Below are 9419 nucleotides of genomic sequence, written 5' to 3'. Positions count from 1 at the left end.
AGCATCGTTACCCATCTCTCCACACAAGCCACAATCCTTACAGTTAAAGGGAAACAACTACTTCAAGGTCTCAGAGTGACGTCACTGATTGAAACTCTAGTAGCACGCACCGCTAACTAGCTAGCCATTTGCAATGTATGTAATTGTACAGTCAAGGGGATTGTAGTTTGAGTGTAGAAAAAAAGGTTATGGGAGGGATTTCTATTCTAGCCCTAACACCCAATTCAGAGGAGTAGAGCGGGACAGAGAGACAGAGGTGATACATAGAGAAGGGGAGAAGGGTTTTAGAGAGAGAAAGAAAGGAAGAAAGAGAAGAAAGGAAGAAAGAGAAAATGTAACTTCAATTGTCTAATTCAGCTGTTTGATCCACACAGAGAATTCACTTCATGCCCTGTTTGGTCTCCATGGAGACCCTCCTGAGTGGGGAGTATTTTCTCTGGTCTGACTGCTCCCGTCAACTCATGACTGGTATTAATTTTAATACTGTTTATGTTCCTCTGGTCTGATCAGATCAACGCGAGAAACAAGGCTGTGGTCAAGATCACCTAGGACACAAAACCCTAGCAATGAAGAGCGGTTGAGGCCAGTGTTTTCTTAACGTTCTCTTTGATTTGTCATTGATCCTTTTGTCCATTCACATACAGGATCAATTCATGTCAATTCAGGGAGAGTCCAAGTATTATCTGCAGTGTTTTGGCTAACATGTCCTCTTTTCTTTCCCTATCACTGTCACGACCTGACCATAGAGAGCCCTTGTTTCTCTATGGTGTAGTAGGTCAGGGCGTGACTAAGGGGTGTAACATTTCTGTGTTCTAGTTTATATTTTCTATGTTGGTGTTTTGTATGGTTCCCAATTAGAGGCAGCTGGTAATCGTGTCTAATTGGGGATCATATTTAAGTAGATATTTTTACCATCTGTGTTTGTGGGATATTGTTTTGTGTTTGTGCATCAAGTAGTCATGTTTCGTTATTGATTTATTGTTTTTGCTTAAGTTTCACTCTGAAATAAATATGTGGAACTCAACATCCGCTGCGCCTTGGTCCCGTTCTTACGACAACCGTGACTATCACAGAATACCTCTTTTATATGGCCAACATGTCCTCTTCTCTTTCCCGATCAGAGTAACACGATCAGTCATATGTGAGAGAAACTTATATCTCAGTCTTCCTGGTTGACGATCTTGCAGGCATTCGCCTAGGAAGTCCACTACCACGATGTTGAATGCATTGAAATGTAAACACACCAAACACCTGGGGGATATAAGGCTTTGGCTCAGAGAGTCCAGTGGCATAACATTCATAAATACACCCACAGCTTCATATCTGTCTTAAACTGCCTGGGGCAGTTGTCCATAATGATAGCGCCTCTCCATCTCCACTTCCCCCCTCCTCGCTACCCCCCGGATTCCCACTTCCTTTGCTATCCAAACCACAGAGCCGGAGTACTGGGTTTAAGATGGCCTTTATCAGTGGTCTGTCCAATGGCATCGGCTTACAAGACAGCACTCTGTCCTCACACACATTCTGGAAGTTTTAATAGGTGATCAGAGCAGCTGCTGCAGACGCAGTGCTGATTTACTGCCTCTCGTAGGGGCTTAATGACTACAGGAGGCAGACGGCTCTTCAGCCTTTGATGTTATATGATCAGGTGGCCCCCTTGGAAAACACACACACACGAAAACATACACACACACGAAAGCACACACACGTGAATGTGCTTGCACGTAAGCACACATGCACACGCACACACACATTATTTTCTTGGATCACTACTGTAAGTGGTGAAGTGAAAGTATTATTGGGTGTCCTGAATCTGTCCACCTGCCCCTCCCCCTTCCTAGAACAATACTCTCAGACATACTGCCCCTCCCCCTTCCTAGAACAATACTCTCAGACATACTGCCCCTCCCCCTTCCTAGAAGAATACTCTCAGACATACTGCCCCTCCCCCTTCCTAGAACAATACTCTCAGACATACTGCCCCTCCCCCTTCCTAGAACAATACTCTCAGACATACTGCCCCTCCCCCTTCCTAGAACAATACTCTCAGACATACTGCCCCTCCCCCTTCCTAGAACAATACTCTCAGACATACTCCCCCTCCCCAGAACAATACTCTCAGACATACTGCACTTTCAGCTCCTGCTAACATCCAAGACTACCATCACACTATCTCTGTAAGCACTTAAACACACACACACACAACACTTGCATTTCTTAAAACAAGTTGACAGGTGGGGGATGCTCAGGGGAACACAAGCCTTATACGGCACGAAGGCTCCCGATAGGCTTAGCACTTCACCACTGACCAATTGGAATAGTTACGCAGGAGATTCTGTACTATTCACACCATGCCACCTCCCTCTCTGAGGTCAAGTGTCACCTTCTGTTTGCACTTCAAAGACATCAATATCCTCTTTCTCTCTGCACCCTGCATTACAGCTGGGCAAACAACAGAAGAACGCAATGATAATTGTTCAACTGAGTGAAAACCACAACAGTTACTGTACTGGCTTGAAATCTGGCCTATAAATGTAGCATCGGCCCCATTGTCCAATCCTCAGGCGATGGCTGCTGGACTGTTGTCCTGTTCTGCTCACCAACAAGGATGTAATCAAAAACAGACTGAACAATCAACTAAATGTCTTTTATTGGGGGAAGAATGGATCTCAGTAGTGCATGAATTAGAGTGAAACAGGCACTGGGACTGTGAATGATGCTCTGCTAACAAACCCAAGCCAAGTCATGGTCTCTCAATGCCAGATTAGAGAATGCCAAGCACTTCCTTCTGTAAACAATCTAAAAGACAAGAGTGGGAAAATGACTAGAAGAGACCTACAGAAGGGCCTGATTGGTACATCTACTTCTGTTCTGTAAACACATTGACATCAGTTTGTCTCAATGGGTGTGTGGGAAACAAGGAACACTTGTATCTACTTCTACACAGACAGACAGCCAGACAGGGGCTAGAGCTCACGATAGGGGTTGTCTAGGGGACCTGGGATGTGATACACAGCCCCCATATTAAAGACTTGGTTTGGGTGGCAGTAGTAACATCATTCAGATGGCAGTAGTAACATCACTCAGACGGCAGTAGTAACATCACTCAGACGGCAGTAGTAACATCACTCAGACGGCAGTAGTAACATCATTCAGACGGCAGTAGTAACATTCAGACGGCAGTAGTAACATCATTCAGATGGCAGTAGTAACATCATTCAGATGGCAGTAGTAACATTTCCATTCAGATGGCAGTAGTAACATCATTCAGATGGCAGTAGTAACATCATCCAGAGGGCAGTAGTAACATCATTCAGACGGCAGTAGTAACATCATCCAGATGGCAGTAGTAACATCATCCAGAGGGCAGTAGTAACATCATCCAGAGGGCAGTAGTAACATCATTCAGACGGCAGTAGTAACATCATTCAGACGGCAGTAGTAACATCATTCAGACGGCAGTAGTAACATCATTCAGACGGCAGTAGTAACATCATTCAGACGGCAGTAGTAACATCATTCAGACGGCAGTAGTAACATCATTCAGACGGCAGTAGTAACATCATTCAGACGGCAGTAGTAACATCATTCAGACGGCAGTAGTAACATCATTCAGACGGCAGTAGTAACATCATCCAGATGGCAGTAGTAACATCATCCAGATGGCAGTAGTAACATCATCCAGATGGCTGTAGTAACATCATCCAGACGGCAGTAGTAACATCATTCAGACGGCAGTAGTGACAACATTCAGACGGCAGTAGTGACAACATTCAGACGGCAGTAGTGACAACATTCAGACGGCAGTAGTGACAACATTCAGAGGGCAGTAGTAACATCATTCAGACGGCAGTAGTAACATCATCCAGAGGGCAGTAGAAGCTTCATTCAGGCGGCAGTAGCAACATTCCCATTCACAGTAGATCAAGGCTCTACAAACCATAAAGGACAGGTCCTCATGTTTGGGATGTTTTCCCCTGCTGTCCCGCTGCATGCTACTGCTCTGACCAGAGGCCTGATAGAGGCCTGCTAACACAGTACCGCCGTGAAGTGGCTCGGGTGGTGATGTGGTGCAAGGACAACGACCTCATGCTCCACGCCTCATAAACCACAGAGACAGACAGACTACAGAATAAGAAAGACCCCCTCTGAGCCCGTCATAATCACTGGCCAACCAATAACCCTGACAGATTCTTAACAATTCTAGAGAGGGTTGTGTCGAAAGCCTCAAAGATCACTGGCTGGGACCTTCCCTCTATGAGCTCTCTGTACACCAAGCACACCTCCAAAGTGCAGAAAAAAGTCAACAACAACCCCTCCCATCCAGCCAATTACCTCATTCAGACCCTACCCTCTGGTAGGTGCTACAGGTCTTTGACCACCAAAACTGAACATTTTAAAAGCAGGAGAACCAACACCATGTCTCTGTGATCTCCCTACAGGAGAAACAGCACCATGTCTCTGTGACCGCCCTACAGGAGAACCAGCACCATTTCTCTGTAACCTCCCTACCAGAGAACCAGCACCATGTCTCTGTGACCTCCCTACAGGAGAACCAGCAGCATTTCTCTGTGACCTCCCTACAGGAGAAACAGCACCATGTCTCTGTGACCTCCCTACAGGAGATACAGCACCATGTCTCTGTGACCTCCCTACAGGAGATACAGCACCATGTCTCTGTGACCTCCCTACAGGAGAACCAGCATCACGTCTCTGTGTCTCCCTACAGGAGAACCAGCATCACGTCTCTGTGTCTCCCTACAGGAGAACCAGCATCACGTCTCTGTGATCTCCCTACAGGAGAAACAGCACCATTTTACCGTGACCCTACAGGAGAACCAGCATCACGTCTCTGTGAACTCCCTACAGTAGCACCAGCCTTGGAATCAGCATGGGAGGAGTAATACGCTGTATCACTGGCCAACAGAGTATTTATTTAATTTGACAGTGTCTGGTTGTGGAAATACAGTTAAAGCCATGGAGGAGAAATGCAGAGGGAGCCAGCTATGTCCCTGTAACATGGCAGCTGTCCTACATAAACCTCTGTGAATGCAGGGGAGCAAGACACACACACACCTGCCAACACACCTGCCAGTGTAATTCATGTGGTCATTTTTCTTACATAAAAGAGACAGGCTTCTGTCAGAGCGGAGGGAGCCGCTGAGGCCACAGATGACCTTTCCTGTCTGTCTGAGCCGGTGAACAGAGAGGAGGGCAATAACAGGAGTGCTGCTGCTGCTGCTGTCCCCCGAAGGCCTGTCTGGGCCCTAAAAGACCACCATTCTATCCAGACCTGGGTTCATATAGTATTGGTGTACTTTCAAATACTGTGAGCGTTCAATTGAGCCTGTCTGGAGGGCCAGTTTGCAGACACTATCCCAATGACCCAGAGGTGTCAGGAAAGCTCATTCAAGTGCAGCTAAAGTATTTGGAAGAAAACAAATACTATTTGAACCCAGGTGTGTCTCTATCTACACAGGGCTCCCACAAATCATTCACAGCCAGGTATTTAGATCCCAGAGGTTTTTACAACAACAAACTAGGAGTATGTTGTATTGTGCCATATGTCCGAGTTAATCGTTTGACCCTGAAAGTAAGTGAAATAACCTGCTCTGTTTGCATGGCCGCTTTTGTCTTTACATCACAGGGGGCTGCTGAGGGGAGGACGGCTCATAATAATGTCTGGAATGGAGTGAATGGAATGGTATCAAACACATGTAAAACATGTGTTGGATGTGTTCGATACCATTCCATTGATTCTATTCCAGCCATTACTATGAGCACGTCTGTGCTTTTACACGCTAGACAGAAAAAAAAGGTTTTAACAAGTTGGCGTCCGATAAAAACAAATGACAGCTCGCAAAACAATTTGCTGTTACAACTTGGCATTAAAAGAGCCGACATTTACGGAGGCTAATTTAAATGACTGTCATTTAAACAGGTAGAGAGCATGAGTGGGTGGCTGAGTGAGTGAGTGAGTGAGTGAGTGAGAGTGAGTGTGTGTGGATTTGTGCGTGGGTCTAGGCTGGGCTGGGTGAGCCTTTAACAGACTTGTGGGAGGGCTGTCCTGTAAATGAATGAACACCTTGGTTAATAGGGTCACAGACCACAGACATGCTAAGGAGGGAGAATCCCAGACAAAGACGCCCTTTTAATCCCATCTCCCAATGTTAGTGCAGTCGCGGAGATCACATGCAAGGTAAACACTGCAGATGGTGTCTCAATCTAAAATGACCTTTAAATGTCAACCGCGCTACAACGTGGATCTTCCATGGTCCAGATTGAATCCTGGCCTAAGTAACAGCACATCTCTCCTCCTCTGGTCCTGCCTGGTCTACAGGGGTGGAAGTTGGAGGGGCTACAAGCTTACAGATGGAAGAGGAGAGGAGGCATAGAACCTCTATTGTATTTCCTTTATTCCTGGCTTCCTACCTCCTCGCCTCCTTCTGAAAACCCATTGGATGAGAAGGTCAGAACATTGGATGATGAGTTCAGAGGTCCATCCCTTCTGACCTTCTCATCCAATGGGTTTTGAATAGGTGGGGGGGGGGTGTCATTTACCTGAGAGAGAGAATTGAAGTGAATTGAATTGAGAGTGAGAGAGATAAAGAGAGAGAGAGAGAGATAAAGAGAGAGAGTGAAAGGGAGCAAGACAAATAATGAATATAAGATTAAATTGGTAATGCACACAGGCTTCCAAGCACAGTGGTTGGGTAACTCAGCAGGAGAGCGTGATGAAGAGAGGGGGGTTAAGGAGAGAAGAAAGCCACTGTCCTCATTAGCTCATTGAGCCCTTCATCTGCCAGCACTCTGGTCACACACCTCACAGTGCATTAGAGCATTCCAGAAGTCAACAATACAACGTTATAGTACCACACACACACACTTACACATGCACGCACACACACACACTTACACACATATACACATGCACGCACACATGTAACGGATGTGAAACGCTAGCTTAGTTAGCGGTGGTGCGCGCCAAATAGTGTTTCGACTGACAGTCACTTGCTCTGAGACCTTGAAGTAGTAGTTCCCCTTGCTCTGCAAGGGCCGCAGGTTTTATGGAGCGATGGGTAACGATGCTTCGTGGGTGACTGTTGTTGATGTGTGCAGAGGGTCCCTGGTTCGCGCCCGGGTATGGGCGAGGGAACGGTCTAAAGTTATACTGTTACATTGATGCTGTTGACCCGGATCACTGGTTGGTGCGGAAAAGGAGGAGGTCAAAAGGGGGGTGAGTGTAACGGATGTGAAACGGCTAGCTAGTTAGCAGAGGGGACGGTCTAAAGTTATACTGTTACACACACACACTCACACGTATACATGCTCAAACACACACACGGATGCACTCACACAGTGGGGTACTCAGGGCAGCAAATAAAATAAACATGGCCTTCCCAACCTCCAGCTTAATTCTGCTTTCAGACACTGATCTAGGATCAGACAGCAGTAACAAGTACATTTTATACCTGCAAACTCGACAGACAGCAAAGTTACTATGAATCATAATTGATCAGCAGTTATGAGATGTATTACTGTAGGAATGTAACATGCCTGTGGTCTGCCCCAAATTACACACTCTTCACTTGAGTTGATCTCTGTGTTGATTGACATACCAAGGGATATTGTTATACTGAATTCCCTTTTAAAAGCATTTTAGACAGCAGGTATAGTGTACATGGAACTATGAATGAGGTACTGGTCACCAAGAATATTCCTACATAGATCCAGGAGGAGTAATGCATTGGAGAGCAGATATGCCATTTGTCCATTGCTTTGTTTTATTAATTCACGGGTGATATTTATGGATGATTCTATCATTGTTTGGGGAATAAATCAGTTTAAATTAAATATTCAATGACATAAGCACATAATTGGAGCTGTAATGGAAATGTAAAATCCAATAGATAATTCATTCGTCCTTTACCTCCTTTTCAGAGAAAATGTTGTTATCGATCAATGAACTCACCAAACTGTCTCAATGATCTCATATCCCACAAGGGGCCAAAGCCTCATGGATTTTCCTCAAAAGGATGGAAAACAATAAACAGCTAGTTGGGTGTGAAACTGTCTATGGATTGGTTGTTCATTCAATTCCCACCCCTTTCAAAAGACTACAGTGGACCAAATGGATTTCATACGCGTGTCAAACTCATTCCATAGAAGGCTGAATGTCTGTGGGATTTTGCTCCTCCCTTGTACTTGATTGATTAATTAAGGTCACTAATTAGTAAGGAATTCCCCTCACCTGGTTGTCTAGGTCGACCCTCCGTGGAATGAGTTGGACACCCGATTTAAGCTATGACTTTATACAGCAGGGGCATACTCTGGAGTACTGCTCATACACTGGAGGTCTGGAGTACTGCTCATACACTGGAGGTCTGGAGTACTGCTCATACACTGGAGGTCTGGAGTACAGCTCATACTCTGGAGGTCTGGAGTACTGCTGGTTTTCTGTTCTACCTAATCATTATTGGCACCCACCTGGTATCCCAGGTCTAAATCAATACCTGATTAGAGGGGAACAATAAAAATTAAGCAGTGGAACTGGCTTCCAGTCCAGATATGAATATGAGGGCTATACAGTATCAGTTCTAGGTACATGCAGCCACCAAAAAAAATACTAAGATCCCTAAGGGTTTAAATTAAACCACTGAGGTTCTCCCATGCTCAGTCAGCACTGTCTTCACTACCAGTGTAGGGCATGTGACAGCAGCACTGTCTTCACTACCAGTGTAGGTCATGTGACAGAATGTAAAAGCAGCACCTGCTCCCCTACCAGTGTAGGGCATGTGACAATGTCAAGACGGCACTGCCATCAAGTGGACATATCATGTAAATCAGAGATCTCCAACTGCAGGCCTGGAGTCTGGTGCAACTTCCAGGACTAACCCTAGCACTGTTCGATAGGAATATTAAATGGCACCCATCTGGAGCCCCAGGTCTAGATAAATACTGAAAAGAATCAGTGTACCTGGCAACGAGTGAAATGTGCCTGCCGTATGAAGTCCCACCCAGTTGACCAGCATTACCGATACCAAAACAGGCTTCGGGTCTAGCGAGCTCTTTGGTAAACTCACCTGCATCAGTCTGAGATTTAAATACTGTCATCAGGTGTTTTAGCACTGGTGTAGAACACACACCTGCAAAGCTTTTCATGACAAGACCCCCCTGATATAAAATTAGCTGTCCTCTTATGTTCACATCATCCCTGATGGGATTAGAACAGCTACTTCCGTTCATTAGCATGTACTCCTGTCAAAGACAGTGGGCTTTCAGTGGACATTATAGAAGTGGCTTCTTCACCTTGCCTTCATCTATACTGAGATGAAAGTATGTCAGCACATCCCAAAGATCTGAGATGAAGCCATAAACATGAAGTTCACCAAGAGAATTTAACAATGAGAAAACCATTT

The sequence above is a fragment of the Oncorhynchus kisutch genome, unplaced genomic scaffold (genome assembly GCF_002021735.2).
Source record: "Oncorhynchus kisutch isolate 150728-3 unplaced genomic scaffold, Okis_V2 Okis06b-Okis10b_hom, whole genome shotgun sequence".
NCBI lineage: Eukaryota > Metazoa > Chordata > Actinopteri > Salmoniformes > Salmonidae > Oncorhynchus > Oncorhynchus kisutch.
The sequence above is the reverse complement of the archived record's forward strand: the minus strand, read 5'-3'. Positions refer to the sequence as shown.